The sequence below is a fragment of the Suricata suricatta genome, chromosome 16 (genome assembly GCF_006229205.1).
Source record: "Suricata suricatta isolate VVHF042 chromosome 16, meerkat_22Aug2017_6uvM2_HiC, whole genome shotgun sequence".
NCBI classification, from domain to species: Eukaryota; Metazoa; Chordata; class Mammalia; order Carnivora; family Herpestidae; genus Suricata; species Suricata suricatta.
Window position 1 is genome coordinate 59,073,918 of NC_043715.1, and position 20,407 is coordinate 59,094,324.

The 20,407-nt window shown below is 48.8% G+C and overlaps 1 pseudogene; it reads right to left on the bottom strand.

Moving 5' to 3' along the window:
- Positions 1-5,830: 5,830 nt before the first annotated feature.
- LOC115281116 lies at positions 5,831-7,363 on the bottom strand (annotated as a pseudogene).
- Positions 7,364-20,407: the final 13,044 nt, after the last annotated feature.

Sequence of the window (20,407 nt, forward strand, 5' to 3'; positions counted from 1 at the left end):
AATTTTTTAATGTTTTATTTTATTTTTGAGAGAAAGAGAGAGACAGCACGAGCCGGGGACGGGCAGAGAGAGAGGGAGACACAGAATCTGAAGCAGGCTCCGGGCTCTGAGCTGTCAACACAGAGCCCTATGTGGGGCTTGAACTCACAAACTAAAATCATGACCTGAGCTGAAGTCAGACACTTAACCACCCAGGTGCCCCAAAGATTATTTTGAGTTAGGGGCGCCTGGGTGGCTCAGTCAGTTAAGCGTCCAACTTTCGATTTCTGCCTGGGGTTGTGATCTCATGGTTAGGGAATTCAACTCCTGTGTCGGGTTCTGCATTGGCAGCACAGGGTCTGCTTGGGATTCTCTCTCAGCCTCACTCTCTCTCTCCCTGTCCCTCTCTCTCTCTCTCAAAAGAAATAAAAATTGTTTAAAGTAATCAAAACCCAGCAGATGCAGGAAAAGCTGCCTTTCCCACAACCCCCTCATTTACATTGGAAGGAGAGCCTGTAGTTGGAAGGGAGCTGTTAACAGAGACTCCATTTGCCTGAGGAGCTTTCCTGCCTCTTAGAGCAGCCTGTGTTTCCAAAGTCTCCTTCCGCCTTCTGGCTAAAAGCTTTCTCCTTTTCATATTCTCAGACCTCAGTCCCTCTCCTCGGCTCACGTACGCTTCATGTGCCCCGTTGTCTTTGGATTCCCTGTATATACACTCAGTAAATACTGTTTTCTCCTGTTAATCTGTCTCATGTCAATTTGATTCTAAGTCCAGTTAGAAGGATTATACGGCGGAGAAAGGTCTTTCTGCCTGACAATTTCTAGGAGTAGAACTGCTGGGTGAAGTTCACATTTAACTCTTTACTGCCAAAATTTTCCAAAGCGTCTCTACCATTTTATATTCCCACCAGCACTGTAGAATTATTTCATTTTCTCCACCTTCCTGCCAACACTGGTGTTGCCATACTAGTATGAAATGGTGTCTTAATGGATTTTTTTAAATTGTGGTAAAATATACTCAAAACTTTTATTTTGAAGTGTTATTTATTTTGAGAGTGAGAGTGGGTAGGGGCAGAGAGGAGAGAGAATCTCAAGCAGGGTCTACACTGTCAGTGTGGAGCCCAATTCAGGGCTCAAACCCGCAAACCTCAAGAACATGACCTGAGCCGAAATGAGATGCTTAACTGACTGAGCCACCCAGGCACCCCTTAAACGTCTATTTTTTAAGTGTACAGTTCAGTGACATTAAGTAAATTCACACAGTTGTACAATTGTCACCCCTAAACATCTCTACAACTTTTTCATTATCCTAAACTGAAACTCTATGCCCATCAAACAATAATCCCAAGGAGTTTTTAATGTATATTTTCCTAATGAATAATGAAGGCATCTTTTCATGTGCTTATTAGCTGTTTATCTTCTTTGATAAAATGTCTATTGAAATCTTTTGCTTTTTACTTGGATTGTCTTCTTATTGAGTTGTTCAAATTCTTTATATATTCTGTATTAAGACTCCAATTTATGTATAGGTGTTTCCTCTCAGCCTGTAGCTTGTTTTAATTTTTTTTAATGTTTATTTATTTTTGAGAGAGAGAGAGCATAAGCAGGGGAGGGACAGAGAGAGAGAGGGAGACACAGAATCTGGAGTAGGCTCCAGTCTCTGAGCTGTCAGCACAGAGCCTGACATGGGGCTCGAACTCATGAACCACAAGATCATGACCTGAGTCAAAGCTGAAAACAACTGACTGAGCCACCCAGGTGCTCGTTTTAATTTTCTTAATGACATCTTTTAAAGAGCAATGTTTTATTTTTATTTATTTTTTAAATGTAAACTTTATGCCCAACATTGGGCTTGAACTCACAACTCTGAAATCAAGAGTCACATTCTCTGATTGAACAGGCCAGGTGCCCCTTGAAGAGCAATATTTTACATTTTGATGAAGTCTAATTTATTAGTTTTTCCTTTTATATGTTGTCTTCTGGTTCATATCTAAAAGATTCTTTGCCTAACTCAAAGTCAAAAATTTTTCTTATCAGCTGTATAGTTTTAGCTCTTAAATTTCCATTTATTATCCATTCCATGATAACTTTTTTCTAATACTTATTTTGAAGGAGGGCGATAGCTCAAGTAGGGGAGGGGCAGAGAGAGAGGAAGACAGAGAATCCCATACTGTCAGCATGAAGCCCTACATGGAGCTTGATCACATAACCGTGAGATCATGACTGTTGTGGGGTTATTAGGAAAAGACGACCAATGCCGAATAGAAGCGAGGCATGATTTTATTTACGGCCAAACCTGATCTCCCTGGTGTTAAGGAGCAGAGAATGGCCTGGAACAAAGGCATCAGTGAGATTATATGGACAGAATACGTTATTATTTAGTTAACCAATTACAATCCATAGCATCCCATAGTAGCCAATTACATTGTAATACACAAACGCCATCTTTGGCTGGAACCCAGTACTCTAAGGCTCTTTGTTGCTTTTAAATGACCAATCATAGACCTCTAAGTTATCGCGAGAAGGGGACACTTCTCATCAGTTAACTCTGCCTTTGCCAGGTCTTAGTAAAAGGGGTGGGGTTGCGCTTAGCAAGCAGGCAGAAGTTACACCTTCTGATAACTTTGACAGGGAGCTACATAGGCTTTTTTTTTTTTTTATCTCAATGTTTTAGCAGTTACCACGCAGCTAGTCAGAACAGTGAACAGGGAGATGCATTCAGAAAGCAATGTACAGAAGCCAAAACAGCCGGTTAATGATTTTCCATTTTACTCAGGTTTGTTAACCTACAACAATGACCTGAGTTGAAATCTGTCAGCACAGATTCTGTCCCACGAACTGAGAGATCATGACCTGAGCTGAAGTCGGATGCTTAACCGACTGAGCCACCCAGGCGCCCCATTTACTGTTATAAGTTTTATGCTTACGTCTATGATCAATTTTGAGTTAACTTTTGCATATGACTTGAGGTAAGCTTAGGGGTTTGTTGTGACATATGGCTATCCAGCTGTTCTAGCACTGTTGGTTGAAAAGATTGCCTTTTCTCTATTGAGCTGTTGTGGCCTCTTGGTACGTGGAACCCAAAAGCCCACTTGGAATCTGGTTTCAGGCACTAAGTGGATCTGGGACTCAAATGATGTCAGAAGGGCTGCTTTTGACCATCACTCAGCACTTCCTTCTTCTGTGTCTGGTTCAAAGGACAGCATTCCTGTAGAGTGAAGATGAACATTAGTAGCCCCACTTCATAGGTGCTCAGAGCCATGAGGGCTTTGTTTTAGATATTCCAGAACATGTACATGCGTGCGTGCGCACACACACACAGCTCCACAAACATGCATACATAAACACACACACACACACACACACACACACACACACACACACACAGTAGGCCCACTGCCTTGCACAGAGCCCTGATGGGGAGAGCAAAAGTCAGATTCTGACTAGGGACACTTCACCAAATCAAGGACTCTTTGCCAAAAGACTTCATTTTACAAGATACACACCTAGGTGACCCTTCAGGATAAAAGGGATTTAGTGCTGATGGCAAATGTCTGTCCTCTGTTGCTTGCAGTTGTGAGCTGCACACGGCTCTGCTGCACTTTAACTCTAATCCCGAGGAGCCCTTCCATGTTGGTAGGAGGCAGTTGTGACACCCAGGAGGGAGAGCCTGAGCAGGCCAAGGATCCCTGGATGCTTCATCATTTGGGGAGAGCTTGAGCTTTACATAAATCGGTATTCTGGGAGACCAAACACTGAGAACCAACAGGCCTTTGTTTGCTATGTTCTGGCACCACCAGGGAAACATTAAGGTTCCAGTAAGTTGGCTGGTGTACACAGAGCCCTGGGAGCAGAGTAGAAGGCAGGTGAAAGACTTCATTCATGCATTGGGAGCACTGTTATGAGGTCTGGCTAACCATAGCTACAACATGGGTACAAGGAGTTGAGCTCTTGGTGATCCATGACCCCTTTGCTGAGGCCTCAAGGTTCAAATGGACTTTGGTTCTAACCCCAAGCCCCCCCCATGTTAATAGAAGGCAATTATTGGGGCACCTGGGTGACTCAGTCGGGTCTGACTCTTGATTTGGGCTCAGGTCATGATCTCTACAGGTTGTGAGATTGAGCCCCACATTTGGCTGTGTGCTGACAGCACACAGCCTGCTTGAGATTCTCTCCCTCTCTCTGCCTCTCCCCTGCTTGTACATGCTCTGTCTCTCCAAATAAATAAAATAAAACTTAAACAAGAAAATAGAAGGCAATTACTGTATTTAGGCAGACCTGCCACATGCCTGGCTGACCACAAGCCTGCCTGGGACCCTGCTGTGCCTCACATGGTCAGCTTCAGGGAACTGGGGATCCTGCCCCTGCCACGTGTTCTCAGGTCCCTTCGTGTCTTGGGACCATGGGGCTCCTGACAGTCTGGTTTGCTTACTTTCTTTTTTTTTTTTAATGTTTTATTTATTTTTGATACAGAGAGAGACAGAGCATGAGAAGGGGAGGGGCAGAGAGAGAAGGAGTCACAGAACCAGAAGCAGGCTCCAGGCTCTGAGCTAGCTGTCAGCACAGAGCCTGAGGCGGGGCTCGAACCCACGAACATGAGATCTGACCTGAGCCGAAGTCGGAGGCTTAACCAACTGAGCCACCCAGGCGCCCCTGGTTTGCTTACTTTCTGACAGTTGCTAAGTACTGAACCAGGAGATATGCAGCCTATATATACCAGTTGCATATATGTCTGTAAATTTTGCAAAGAAGCTGTCAATATTTATGAAATCAAAAGGCTTCAGATAAACATATGGTTCCCTCACTCTTGGAAAACCAGAAAATGGGGGCAACCATATGTTGATTCCATCATCTCTGACCCCTGAACCCGGGGACAGCCCTGCCTCAGTGGCAGCAAAACAACAGCAGATGATGAAGATCATGGACACTACACTCACCTGGAATGTTGGCTGGGCTACAAAAACCTTGAACTACAAGATCTCCCTTTTCTCAGGCCCAGAGTTCCTGCCTGTGCAGTACTGGCCTTGAAGTGACCAGCGCAGGGAGGCTACAGGAATCCACACCGCCATTGGCTCTGCAGTGAGCAACACACAACTGTTCAGTCCTCTGTTCTAGAGGATGAGATGAGAATATGCAGGACTTCCTAGACCTACAGAGCAGAGCCTTTCCTATGGCCAAAGTCACTGTCCACAACCTTGGCAGACAATCCAAATGAGGTTTTTTTCAGTTGTTTTTTGTTTGTTTTCAAAGAGCTATGGTTTCTTCATCTTTTGTGGTATAAATTCCACCATGGCTGAATCAAGTCAACTAAATGTTGAGTTGAATACAGCCAATTCTTGTGAGTGGGTGTGATGTAGCCCAGGCATAGCACCAGCCATTATCTCCTCTGTTTGCCAGTGTCCCTGACTCAAAACCAGTGTTTCTGTGCCCACTGATGATTCTACCTGCCCCCCCCCCGCCCTGTAGATCTTACATGCAGTGATACCTAGCTACAGATTTTGGACATCAGGGGCCTTAATCCCAGACAGTAGCCCCTCAAGTCTACTGGAGAGTGTCGGACATTCCCAGGAACAAGGGACCCAACCCCCCCAGGAACTACTGGAGAATGTCCAAAGCTCTGGGCCTTACACATTGTCCTGGCATCCAGGACACAGGTTTTGACCCAAAGACTTTCAGCCTGTCCCAGAAGACCTCGGGCCTAGACTGCAAGCTATTCCTTGCCATCCCGCTGTTTAAGTTGAGGCATCCTCCAAAAACCCTTCTCCCTCTTTATCCTGTTAGAGCCCAATTCATTCTCTATCTCCCACCCACACAGTGGATGAGAGTCCCAGGATTAAAGATGGCTTCAAAGGTAAGGCCTTTATTACCACACACTCTGGAGGCAGGCAGTTCCAGGGTTGGGTGACTTGGATACTGGACAATTCCATTGCAGGCACCATCTGTAGACTCAACAATGCCCACAAAAAAAGGGAAGCTGCTTCTGCAAGGCCTCAGACTCCAGGTCAGATCCTGGAGAGAACAAGGTCAGGACTGTGCCTGAACCACTAGAGATGGGGCACAGATGGAAAATGAGGCCACCCCCAAAGAGCTTCCGTCACTCATGGCTCCCTCCAGGGAATGAGACAGCACGAGAAGATCAGCCTTCCCTGAGTATGTTGAGATGACAGTCACATGCTGTGGAAAGAGCTGCCGGCTGGTAGAAGTGAGATGGCATCTGGCAGTGACATAATCTGGCAAAGCACCTGGACAGGTTCGAAAATGTGATGAGGCTCGCGAAAGCTTCCCAGTATCTGGCAGTCTCCTGGTGGGGGTGTTAGGACATTCAAGTTTCAATTTTTGCCTTATGGCTTCTTTACTGAAGGTTTCTCAGGAGTGAATCCTTTTAAGGTGAGCAAGGAGAAAGCCCCAGCTAGCTAGTGGTTTTCCACATTTGCCACACTCCTAAGCATTATCTTTGGTGTGACCTTTCTGTTCTGAGTGAGGCTGGGGCTCTGGCTGAAGGCTTTCCTATGTCCACTGCAGTCTGAAGGCTCTTTTCCAATGTGACCCTTCTGGTGTTTAGAGTGGTTTGAGCTGTAGCGGAAAGCTTTTCCACATTTGTTACACTCATAAGGCTTTTCTCCAGTGTGAACTCTGGTGCTGACTGAGGATGGAGCTTTCACTGAAAGCTTTTCCACACTGGCTGCATGCATAAGGCCATTTTCCAGTGTGAACTTGCCAGTGTTGAACAAGATTAGAGTTATAGCTGAAGACTTTCCCACATTCAGTGCACTCATAAAGCCTTTCCCTAGTGTGAACCTTCTGGTGCTGAATGCGGGCAGAGTTTTGACAGAAGGCGTTCCCACATTCCAAGCACTCATAAGGTTTTTCTCCGGTGTGAATTCGCCAGTGTAGAACAAGGTTGGAGGGGCAACTGAAGGCTTGCCCACATTGGTTGCATTTATACGGTCTTTCTCCAATATGACTTCTTTGATGCAGAATAAGTTTGGAGGTTTGTTGAAAGCTTTTCCACATTCACTGCACTCAAAAGGCCTTTCTGTGTTGTGAACTTTCTGGTGCCGAATAAGATGAGAGCTGTTAATGAAGGCTTTTCCACATTCTTTGCTCTCATAAGGCCTTTCCCCCATGTGTACTTTCTGGTGCTCAACAAAATTGGCAACACATCTAAAGACTTGCCAGCACAATCTGCACTCAAGGCATTTCTGTGTTGTGAACTTTCTGGTGTAGAACAACGTGGAAGCTGCGAGTGAAGGCCTTCCCGCACTGGCCACACTCATAAGCCCGTTCTCCAGTGTGAACTGTTTGGTGCTGAACAAGTGAGTGTTTGCCAGTGAAGGCTTTCCCACATTCACTGCAGCTGTGATGCATTTTTCCAGTATGAACTTTCTGCTGTGTCCTCAGTTTTATTTATTTATTTATTTTTAAATGTTTTTATTTATTATTGAGACAGAGAGACACAGAGCATGAGTGGGGGAGGGGCAGAGAGAGAGGGAGACACAGAATCTGAAGCAGGCTCCAGGCTCCGAGCTGTCAACACAGAGCCCAATGCGGGACTTGAACCCACGAACTGTGAGATCATGACCTGAGCTAAAGTCGGCCACTTAACCGACTGAGCCACCCAGGTGCCCCTGTGTCCTCAGTTTTAGAAGGTGGCTGAGGCCTTCCCGCATTCCTTCCACACATGGGGCATGTCTCCAGTGTGATTTTTTTGGTGATGAACAAGCGTTGAATGCTCCTTACTGCATTTCCGGTTGGGCATCTGAAGGGTCTCTCTTTGGAGTGAGTTATCAGGTGGTCAAGAAGCATGAAGTGCCTGCTGCTGCGGGCATCTGGAGCTGGGCCAGAAGGCCTCCTTGCGCTTGGGGCTGCCATGCAGCTTTGCCTGCTGTGGACGGCCTGATGCTGGAGGCGGTCATGGCTGCATGTGAAGAGCTTTTCTCCGCTGTGCTCCCTCTGGTGCTGGTGAGAGTTTGTGCTGAGCCAGAAGACTCTCCACATGCCTCACATTCATATGGCTTCTTCCTAGGGTGTATTCCCCAATGCTTAGCCAGGTACAGTATGTCTTTCAAGACTGGGCCACACATGTCACAGGTGTTGGCTTTCTGGATGGAAGGATCTGCCTTAGGGGTTCTGAATCGAAGCGCCCCCACAGCAACACGCTGTTCAAGAAGGGCTTTTTCCACCCCACACCAACAACCTGAAACCAGAGAAATGCTGATGAAGTATAGGTAGGCTTTGTTGGGAGGGGGCAGCCCCTTCCCAGATGTGGATCTGACAAATTTAGGAATGAGTCTTTAGGATCAAATCAGAATGAGGTAGAGCTTGTGGTGCAGGACTGGGCCCAGGAGGGCCACCGAAAGTGAAGACTCAACACATGAGAACACAGGGGTGGGGTTTAGGCCGGGAGGAGAAGCAGAGACCACAATTCCTCAGCTTTCAGCAGGCCCCAGTACAGACAGGCCTGCTGAAATCTGGAAATCCCCAGATTTCCAGGAAAAGGGGACATGGAGTGGATAGCAAAAGCCCAGGAAAATCCAGCTGCAACCAGGCATCTGGTGCTTCAAGTCTTTATGAAGATACGTGCACATCTCATAACACATTGACTGTGGGCTAGTGGGGACGCCCCTGTAAACGGGGAGGTGGAGGGGAATGAGGAGGACACGGAGCAGAGCAGCAGAGTCATCCACCACCAGGGCCCAGGGACAAAATAGAAATGGTAAGAATGTGGTTTCTAGAATGAAGAAGGAAAGTGGAGTAAGGTATGGCTACTGGCTCCAGCAACAAACACTAGTGGACACAGAGCAGGTGCCCAGGACACTGTGAACCCCGACCCAACGTAACCTTTGCTCCAGCTCCCACTCACTAGAGCCAGACCCCTCCCAGCCTCTCTTGCAGTTTATGGAGATATGTCCACCCTGTCAGTCTCCCAGGGTTCTTTGCCCTGTTCCAGGTGAGCAACCACATGGGACTTGGAAGTTGCAAGTCCTGGGAGAAAGACAGGGTAGGTAAGTCGCTGGCCCAGCTAAGAGCAGCCCACCCTGCGCCAGCCCAAAGGGAGATCATGTCACCTTTGCAACTGGGAAGAAAACTCAGTGTTACAAAATAAGCCTCTTAGGAGCATCTCACAGTGGTTCCCATGAATAATAACCACATCGAGTATCTATAGTCCATGATATGGCCAGGCTCCAGGAAATGTCTGAGAGAAAAAAGGGCAGAAGGGCTTCTGGGTGGCTCAGTTGGTTGCCTGTCTGACTCGATTTTGGCTCAGATCATTATCTTCCAGTTTGCAAAATCAAGTCCTGTGTTGGGCCGTACGCTGACAGTGCGGAGCCTGCTTAGGAATCTCTCTCTCCCTCCCTCTCTGCCCCTCCCTTGTTCATGTGTGTGCATGCACTTGCTCTCTCTTTCAAAACAAAATAAATAAGCTTAAAAAAAGAAAATAAAGGGGTGCCTGGGTGGCTCAGTGGGTTAAGCCTCCGACTTCGGCTCAGGTCAGATCTCACGTTTGTGGGTTCGAGCCCCGCGTCGGGCTCTGTGCTGACAGCTAGCTCAGAGCCTGGAGCCTGCTTCTGGTTCTGTGTCTCCTTCTCTCTCTGCCCCTCCCCTTCTCATGCTCTGTCTCTCTCTGTATCAAAAATAAAACATTAAAAAAATTAAAAAAAAAAAATAAAAAGAGGGAAGAACCTGAGCACAGAAGTGCCACTGATCTGGACAAACTTCGGCAGCCAGACAAAGCCTCAGTCCTGAGCCTTTCCCCAGAGAGCTTCAAAGCAGGTATTGGGGCTCCTCGGGGAAAGGAGCAGGCTGTGCCCGTGACCCAGCTCCTCACGCACTGCAGACAGTCCGGAGGAAGCAAGGCCCCTGCGCAGCTGTGGGAAGGCACAGATGCTCTTTTTAGAAGGTGAAGGACAGAAGCTAGCGCAGGAGGCTAGGAGGTTGGGAGGGCCTTACCCAGTGAAGCCACGAGTGCTGAGTTCTCAAGCATTACATCACGGTACAGACGCCCCAGAGCTTCACCAAGGAGCTCCCACTCCTCCCAGGTCAAGTACACAGCCACATCCTCAAAGGTCCCCCGGCCCTGCCATGATGAGGAGGATAGCTAAGTCACCAGACCAACAGGCAGCAGAAAAACTAACAACAGCAGCAGCAAATACACAGATGAACCTACACAGGCCTAGGCCTGTGACCCCACATACCGCCACCATTCTGTTGTGTAGTCTCTGACCCCCAGTCACCCCTGTCAACACTGCTAGGTCATCCTCCTAGCCTCTGACTCCCAGTCACCCCTGTCAACACTGCTAGGTCATCCTCTGGGAGGCCACTCCTTTGGGCCTCCCAGAACAACCAAACTGGGGCTCATCTCCCATAGGTCCCCACCAGCAAGACTCCCAGTCCATGAATTCATACTCCCTCTGCATGTATACATCCATCTTTGTATCACACATCTCCAGACCCCACCACCAACCCATGGCCCATTCGTCCTCTCAGCCACCCTACATACTACTCTGCAAGTCAACCAGGATCCCACCCTGAGCCAGACTTCCAAAACTTCCAACTTCCAGAGGTGGCACCCAGCCTTTCCTTCAGTTTCTCTGATCCTATTCCTACTTTTAACCCTCAGCCACCCAGAGTGGGCCACACAGATCTCTGGGACCTTGGAGTCTCTCTGCCTTTCTTCATGGTGTTCTCTCACCAGCCACTGTACTCCTATCTCCTCCTAATTTACATTCAAAGCCCAGCTCCACCACCTCCCACCTTAGGTCTGAGACATCCCCAGCTGACTGCCAGTGAGCTAATCTGCTATCCTGGCTGAAACCCTAATGTCCCACAGAGGGTGGCCAAGAAAGTTTGGTGAGCCCACAGAGAAGTGAATGAACATCAGCCCTGGTCCCATCGTCATGCTACTTGCATCGCCAATATGCCTCAGCCTCGGTCCCAGGGACCGTGGCCACTATTTGGACCCTCCTCTCCCACACACACCTTCCCTCGAGGCTGTTCCTCCCTTCATCTGACTTTATGACACCTGTCAACCCTCCCAGGTACCCAGGCCGGCCACCCAGTCCTTAGTCATCCCAACAGGACATCCTTCACCATAACCTAAGATGCCCCTTCCTAAATCGGAAATATCTCCACCTCAGTTCACAGGCTGACTACTGCTGACTGGGTGTCTCCTAGTACCTCCACTTGGAAGTGGAGCTGTCCATTCAGCACCTCCACTTGGAAGTCTTTAGGGTATCTCAGCCTTGCCAGGGTCAAAACCTGCCTCCTGATTTTCCCTGAAACCTGCTTCACCCAGCAACCTTCCTGTCGCAGTTGATGCACTTCAATTCCATCTTCTCATAGCTGAGGCTAAAATCCATGGTGATCTCCCTGCCTCCTCCACTTCTCTCCACATCATAAAATCTGGCCGGCTTGAAAGATCCAAAATCCAACTTCTCCCAACTCCAGTCACCACTCAACCCAAGACACCATCACTCACCTGATCCAGTAAAGTGCATCCTTATGGGCCTCCCTTTCTGCTTCATCATCTTCACCCCCTACCCCACATCTGTTTTTCACTCTCCAGCCAAAGGGAGCCTATGAACCCCTGAGTCAGATCACCTTCCTCCTTTACTCCAAACCATCCAGGACTCATACTGCCCTCAGATTACAGACCAAGCTCCTCTGGCTGCCATTTCAGGCCTCACTCCTGTCCACCAGACATAAAGAAAACCTATCACATCCTGGTCCCCAAGCCTGAAACAGCTTTCCACACCTTGCCCCGTTGGATTCCAGAACTATGAAACTTTCCACATACCCCCTAGCCAGGACTCAGACCTCGGGCTTGGGGTGATCCTAGGGTCCCAGCAGCAAAGGAAGAGAAGCAAAGGTGGAGGAGAAGAGTCCAGGGACACCCCACGCCCCTCTACCGTGGGCCCCGGACTCTGCGGATGCGGGTCCAGTCGTGAGGGCAGCGAGAGCCCTCCGCTCACGGGATCCGGGCCCGCCAGCTCCGCGGCTGCCACCCTCGGCCCTGGGCAGGCCCTGAGTGGCCAGCTAATCCCCGCACCTCCACTGGGCCAGGTGCCTGCCGCCGCACGTCACAATCGGAGCCTCAGTCAGCGGGACCGAAACGTGGCAGGTGACCCCATCTTCCTTACTGTCCTCCCTGCTGGGTCCCGAGGAGGATCCTGGAAAACGGCCTCCACCTAAAGCTCAGGTCCCCAAGGGTGCTATATAACTACCTGTCAAGAGCAAAAGAACGCCCCCAATGGAGGCGCTGGAAGTCCTGTGAGCCGCAGCTTCAGCTCCGCACAGGCCTGGCATGGGGCAGCCCGGACAAATTCTCCAAGGGCAGCTCCCACCTGGCACCGCAGGAGGCCCTGGGAAATGGGACCCGAGATTAAGAATGGCAATGGTGTGTTACAGCTTCCTCTTAAAGGGATCATTCTAGATTTCCTCCTTCAGTGATGTCCCGCCCATGACCTGCATTCTGAACCTGGAGAGACCAGCCCTGAGGGGGCCCCTGGGGAACACCTTCTCTTCTGCATTTTCTGAAGATGTAAAATGAAGATAATACCTCCTTCATGGAGAGTTTAGTAACATTAAATGTCTCTTTAATTCAGTGGTCCACAAATCGTAGCATCAGCATCACTGGAGAACTTGCTAGAAAAGCAAGCTCTTGCCCCTTCCCCAATCCCTCATCAGAAATTCTGGGATGAGCCTAAACATTATGTGCCTTGACAATCCTTCTTGGGTATCCTGATGCTCACCCAGAATCAGTCGCGATTCACAAAATCCAGTCGTGAAATTTGGAAAATACTACAATTTTCTTCATGAAAATGCTTAGCAACAGGGCCAGGTACACGGTGCTGTGACACTTAGTAAAGGGAAACCTCACAAAAATGGGAGTGCAAGAAGGTCTCACTTGGTACCACTGAACGTCAAGAATTGCCAACAGAAGAATCTTCAACTGGAAAGACTTATCAACTACAAGACGTAACAGGTAAAGATGTACATTGCATCTCCTCGTAGAAATCAACCACCCCTACAACCCAACCAATGAGAAACTGTCATCACCCTGAACTCTTTTCTCCAATGGACTTCAGCCCCCCCTAACTTCCACCTGCCTCTCTATAAAATAACATTCCTCTTTCTTGGACTTGCCTATGGTTTTTCTGTAGCTTGCATGTCCAGAACTGTAATTCTCTGCTATTCCCAAATAAACCCTTTTTTTTTTTTTGCTGGTAAAGTAACTCGTATTTATTTATTTTTAAGTAACTTTTATTTTTAGGTTGACACTACTAAATAAATGAGAGCTGTTGTTATTGTTCTTATTATCATGCCAACAGTTTCATAGCACTGCCAGGGGAAGTAAATTGGAGATGCCTCTCTAGAGAATCATTGTTGGGGCGACTGGGTGGCCCAGTCGGTTAAGCATCCAGCTTCGGCTCACGTCATGATCTCATGGTTCGTGGGTTCGAGCCCGGCGTCGGGCTCTGTGCTGACAGCTAGCTCAGAGCCTGGAGCCTGCTTCGGATTCTGTATCTCCCTCTCTCTCTGACCCTCCCCTCCTCGCATGCTCTGTTTCTCAAAAATAAATAAAAAACATTAAAAAAATTAGAGAATCATTGTTGACATCTATCAAAATCTAAAATGTACTCATCCTTGACTTAGCAAATAGCCATATAGGCAATGTTCAATTTTTTTTAAAGTATGTTCATGTACTGTGGTTGGCAGAATATACTGACCTGAAAGATTTACAGGTCTTAATCTCCAGAGCATGTAAACATATTACATGGCAAAGGGGAACTTAAATGGCATACGGAGTTAAGATTAATAATCAGCTGACCTTTGGGACACCTGGGTGGCTCAGTTGATTTAATGTCCAACTCCTGATCTTGGTCCAGGTCATGTTCTCACTGTTCCTTGGATTCAGCTCCACATCTGGCTCTGCACAGACAGTGTGGAGCCTGCTTGGAATTCTCTCTCTCTCCCTTTCTCCCTTCCCCTCCCCTGCTTATGCTCTCTCAAAAGTAAATAAACATTAAAAAATAATCAACTCAGGGCACCTGGGTAGCTTAGTTGGTTGAGCATCAGACCTTGGCTCAGATCATGATTTCATGGTTTGTGTCTTAGAGCCCCGTGTCGAGCTCTGTGCTGACAGCTCAGTGCCTGGAGCCTGCTTCCGATTCTGTGTCTCCCTCTCTCTCTGCCCTTCCCCAACTTGCATTCTGTCTGTCTCTGAAATAAACAAACATTAAAAAACGGGGGGGGGGGGAGAGAAAACCAGATCTCTGAGTCTTGCTAATATTGCCTCTCCACTCAGATATCTTCCAGGCAGCTCAGCCACAGTCCCACTCCTGCTCTTCCTCTGGGATCTGCTCCTCTTCCCCCTTTCCCATTCCTATGGGAGGCAGTTCCGTTCTTTCAACTGCTCAGTCCAAAAGCCTGGAGTCCTTCTGGACCTCTCATCTCTTTCTCACTCCTCTTTGATCCATCAGCAAATACAGCTGGCTCTGCTTGCAGAAGGGATCCAAAATCTGACTACTTCTCCCACGTCTTTTGCTACCACCACCCTAGTCCAGGCTGCCACCATCGCTGGCCTCCATGATTGCAGTTGCCTTCTTCCTGAGTCCCCAACCACCTCCACCTTCATCTGGCACCCCATCACTTTTCCACATGGAAGTTAAAGGTATACTTGCCAATTTAGGTTAGGTCCCTCCTCTATTCACACATCTCCTCAGCTCCCAGCTCCCTCAGGATAAAGGCCTAGCAGGAGCCCTTCTCCCCTTTGGAGATTTCTGTTGGAAGTAAAAGACTTGAAGTTTCCCCAATGCCTTCCTCTCTGGGTCGCCTCCAAGCCTTTGCACATGCAGGTGCCTCTGCCTGGAACAACTCCCATGCTTCATTCCATGCGCGCACTCCACTGTCCCAACCTGGGGGAATAACACGACCCCAGGCCAGACACCCTCAGTCTCACTTCTGGAACACTGGGGCTTGAGTCTGGACATGCGGAAGCTTGGGAAACCTTCACTTGACCGTGCAGAGTCCACCAGAGCTGCCTTGGACGGGGACCCGGATGGGGAGGCGGCACAACAGACCCATTGTGGTCCTCTCTGACAACACCGCTGACGAGCCTCAGACGCGCCTTAGGTCAACCGGCTCGCAGGACCTTCGTGCCAAACACCGCTTGCGTAGCATTGCCGCTTGGGGGTTGTCATGGTGACACGGAATAGCGGTCCCTGTGGAACTAAGATTTGCAACGTGAACTACACTACCCAGGAGACACTGCGCCGTGCGGGGCGTCACGGTGAGTACCGCTCAGGACCCGGGCTGAGCAGCCGACTTCGCCCTGAAGTTTTCTTATGGTTGGTCGTGCGCCTCAGCAAAAAAAAAAAAGGCCTGGATCCCTGGTGTGAGGACGCGTTCAGGAACCCCGCAGCGCCACCGTCCAGGGTCTGGGGTTCTCCAAGTGGGGACGGTATGGAGGCCTCCTTTTTGCGCCTTTGCTCCTGCGGGCGAGGCCTGCGGGCGAGCGTCCCCGCCTGCTCAAGCCGCGGCGTTCAGGAAGTAGGATGGACGGTCCGGGGGGGCGTCCGCCGGGACCTCCGCAAGAGCCTTGAAGCCCCCACAAAAGGCCCCAGCGTGTTTCCATCGTAACGCGCGGGAGACCGAGGCTCCTCTCGCCGTGCGGGGCCACGGAGGCCGGAGGAGGTGCCATCCCGGGGTCCACTCCCAACGGGGGCGCGCGCGCCCTCTTCCTCCTCGATCCCCCGCGGGTTACCGTGGGAACCGCGCGGCTGACGGACGTCATTGCGGAGTGAGGAGTCCAGCCGAAGCCGGGCAGTACCCCTGCCCCAAGTTCCTGGAGCCCCAACTTTAGCGGATGAGTGTGCCTGGGATTCCTGACGCTTCCATTTCCTTGTCTGGGATGATAAGAGTCACTTTCGCTTTGTGCCTTCGTGCTCCAGATCACTGGTCAGTATGCTGGCCAAAAGGGGTTGGGGGTGGAGTGGGGTGGGGTGCCTGAAAGGGTTTTCAGCGTGGGGACAGAGATGTACGGAGGTTTGTTTGGAAGCATGAGCCAGGAGCCATCGGGGAACCCCAAATCCTTCTTAAATCTTTTAAGAGTCTGATAGGACAATTTAGACGGCAATCTAGGTCTTCTTTAGGGAGACTAATTGCTGGCCCTTTATTCTTATTCTGCTTTTAACTGGTTTCTTTGGCTAGTGTGTGAACAGACTAAGGGGCGAGGGCCAAAGCAGGGAGGCCAAGGAGGAGCTTCATCAATAATCCAAGATGTAATGATGCCCTCGGCCAGAGTGGTAGCCGTAGGTCACACTTAGGAAGTGCCAGTCCTGAGGGGGACAAATTGTGGGAGCATGTGATGGGGAAGGGCTCAGGGAAGTTCTGCACACCGCTGAGGCTCCAATGCGGGACTGCGGGCCTTGTAGGTATGCTAGTATGAATGATGGTCCAGTCTCCTGCACGTGCAGGGGCCAGGATGCGTTATCCACAGTGACGGTACCGCTGGAATGGGTCTTGAAGGACTCTCCTGTGGTGGCGCAAGAAGGACACACCTGGTAAAGGATTAAGACAGAGGCAGAGGAAAGGAAGATAAGGAGGTACTGTTGGAATCTGATGTTTCTAGAAAAATCACATCGCAGGCCTGGACTCCCAATGCTGGTTAAGTCTTCAGAGACTTCAGAGACAGAAACTGCACATGTGTGGGGCATACAGCAGATAATTCTGTTTCCACTTAAACCTTCAACTGAAACAGTTGACTTCAATATGGAAAGAAACTTCTGTCCTGTGATGAGCACGTACTGCAGAGAAGCTGTGCCGCCATAACCTATCACCCATCCACCCACAGCAGTGGGCAGCCATGTGGGAACACCAAGCTCAGGGAGGCCTTCGCACCCAGCCCCGTTCCGGGGCAATTCCCAAAGTTCACTGCAGAGACGCCCTTCAAGTGCAGCAACTGGGGACAGCCTTCCTGAGGGGCTCCACCCTTCTTCGCCACCTGACTCACCTGAGGAGAGACCATGTAGATGCCCAACAAATAGAAATGGCTTCGAAGAGAAATCAACCCTTGTTGAGTGCCCAAAAAATTCACACTAGAGAAACATGAGTAAGGAGAGTAGGAAGGCTTTCAGCCACACATGTAAATTCAAAATTCACAGAAAATTTACTCTGGGGAAAGGCCTTACAAGTGCATGGAGTATGGAAAAGCTTTCCACCAAAGTAATAATCTAAATCAGCACCAGAGGGTCACACTGGTGAAAGGCCCTATGAGTGCAGCTGTTGTGGGACAGGCTTTTGTGAAATCCGAGCCTTTGTTTAGCACCAGACTGTAGACACCAAAGAAAGGGTGTGATTTGGTGTGGGCCCTTGAGCTGATCCCACTCCCAGTCCTTACAGGCCCAGGCTGGACACCCGAGGTGTCGCCAGCAGCACCTTGTCAGCACCAACCCCCGCAGTCAGCGGCTCTCAGAGATGGGAGGGAGGTCAGGAGCACGTGGGGTTCAGGTTCCCACAGCACTCAAGGATGGAACCTGCGGGACTAGCCTGCGGTGAGGGTGTTGGTGGCTACTTTCTGGCCCCTGGGCATGGAGGGCTGCAGCACTGTTACGGGTGTGGCCTAAGACAAGGTGTGGTGTTTTCTACAAGGCACAGAGGTCCCAAACATTAGTGCAAGGCTGCCTGGGCCAGAATCCATACCTCTATACTCCCGACAACCGTGCGCTAGTTCTTTATCCACTTAGTGTATTCTTGGTCCACTGCTGTAGGTGTGAGGAATAGATGGGACATGGGCCCAAGTCCACACCGGTTATAATTGGAGGAAGCTGAGCAAATTCCGGTCAGCCTGACCTACCTTGGGCCTGAGCTTTGTCTATGCTCCCATGGTGCGTTTTGCATCCAGCTGGACATATGCATATATTTTATGCAAGTTTGAAGCATATGGGTTTGGAAAGCAGATACAGAAGAATTATTGTCTCATTTGGTGCTGACAGTTTGAATCAGTGTCGACGTTTCTCTTCACATAGTGGGAGGGAAGAAGTCTTGCATCTCCCTAGTTGTGGATGGTGAGGACTGTAAGAACATTCCGTGGCTAGAGACTTGCCTGTATTTCACAAAGAACCCCCTGGACAGTTTGAATGTACACAACCGTGCTCCTTTGTCAAAGTGTCAGGGGCACACTGCCTGGGGTGCATTAAATTGAAAACCCAAGGAAGTGTTTCAGAACTTTTAATTACCTGTTACTAACAAGCAATGAACCAGGGAGATAGCTCTCCAAGCACTGACTCCCAGTGGGGTTAGCAAACCTGTAGTAAGTGTATCGGGTGGAGACAGGGAGCTTGTACATACACTAAGAAACTTGGGCACATCCTATTACTTAGGCACTTGGATTCAATTGAGTCTTGGTTTGCTGTTTTGGTGGCATCAGATTACTCCATTGGGCTTGTGTCTTTTTATACACTGGACACTCCTGAATGACTTCCCACTGCTTTTTCTCTCCTGATTCCAGTCCTGTGCTGTGCCCACCATCTGGGCCTCATATCTCACTCTTTCCCTCATCCCCTCATCTCTTCTCTCAGGTCCTCCAACACCAGTCTCCCCTTAATGTGTCCTGACGTGGTCAAGCATCTTTAAAATGTCTTATTAACACACTATTTGTGCATTCCAAGGGCTTGGGGTCCAGGTGTAGCCAGCACCAAGGCCTGCCACCCAACATGGTGCTCTCCTGTGACCAGAGGCGAAGGCTGTACCAAATCCCTGAAACAGATAAGTGACCAAGAAACCTACTGTGTCACTTTGTAGTCACACCTGCTCAGGGACCCCAAGTCCTGCGGTGACCCTAATGCCCCTCTCCTTGGCACTGACTCCACAGATTCCTCCTGGGCATGTCCAATATGCACTGGCATTTCTCTGATCTTCAGTTGTGAGTCATATGGAGAAAAAAGGCAGAAGAAAGGTAGATAAAATTAAATTTCCTTACAGCTTGCAGCCGATTGACAAATACTTGAGACAGGCAGAGTATGACAGGAACTCCCAGCTGTCTAAGTGTTAATACCTCGCTAGAGAAAAAACCCCAAAAAACCAACAACAGCTATCTTAGCTTGAATTGCTAGGTATCCAGGATCCTGTGAATCTTCCTTAACGGATGAAAACAACTTTCTAAGCTTCCTTTGTCTCTACCCCCTCAACTTAAAAGTATAAACTGATTTCTTCACACAATCCTGGAGCAGCTCTTTCTAGTCAAAGATCCTGTCCCTATGCTTTAAGGAAACACCTTTTTCGCACCTATAATGTCTCAAGAATAATTTCTTGACTGTTTGCTCCAGAACTACGGATCAAGTCATATCAGTTAGCATGGAGCAGAGAGAGGAGGTGTCATATAACCAGAACGATACCCTTAGTGAAGTATACCCAGAACCATTTCCCTCCAAAAACATACACTACAGGAGTAAAGACTGCTCGAGCCATTTCCAGCTGGCGGAAGGACGGTGCTCCCATGTCAGGTCCCTCAAGCCTTTTTCTCTCACCTAAGTGGCAGAGATACAGTCAACAGGGGCCAGGGCCTCAAGGAAACACACTGAATATGCTGTAGCCAGGGAAGGCAGTGGGGGTCAATGAAAAAAAGAAACTACAGCAATGCTGATACACTCCTGAGACACTGTCCCTCTAAAGACAGATTTCACTGGAAGATTTGTTGCTGTTTTACATTTCTAATTCATTAAATTATGAATTTATCAAACAATGCACATTTCTCTCAGTATTCGGCATCAAGATCCCTTAGTCTAACTAATTATACACTATAGGGATAATTTTATTTTACATTTCTCCCAGATTTATTTATATTTTTTAATGTTTCTTCATTTTTGAGAGAGGGAGAGAGAGAGTGCCAGGAGGGCAGAGAGAGAAGGGGATACAGAATCTGAAGCAGGCTCCAAGCTCTAAGCTGTTAGCACACAGCGCAATGTGGGGCTTGAACTGACAAACCCGGAGATGATGAGCTGAGCTGAAGTCAGGGACTTAGACAACTAAGCCATCCACGCACCCCTCAAGATTTTTTTAGTGTCTTATTGACTTTTGAGAGACGGAGACACAAAACCTGAAGGAGGCTCCAGGCTTGGAGCTGTCAACACAGACCCTGTGAGATCATGACCTGAGCAGAAGTCAGACGCTTAGCCAACTGAGCCACTCTAGGGCACATCAAAATTTTTATTTAATTAATCTCTACATCCAACATGGGGCTCAAATTCACAACCCTGAGATCAAGAGTTGCAAGCTCTACTGACTGAGCCAGCCAGGTGCCCCTATAGGGATAATTTTAAAATAAGAAATTAAATGTCTCCAAACATTCAAACACTGAATGAAAAATTAGTGCCTCTAGGGTTGGATAAAATCACAAATTTAATACATTAAACTTTCCTAATTCTTT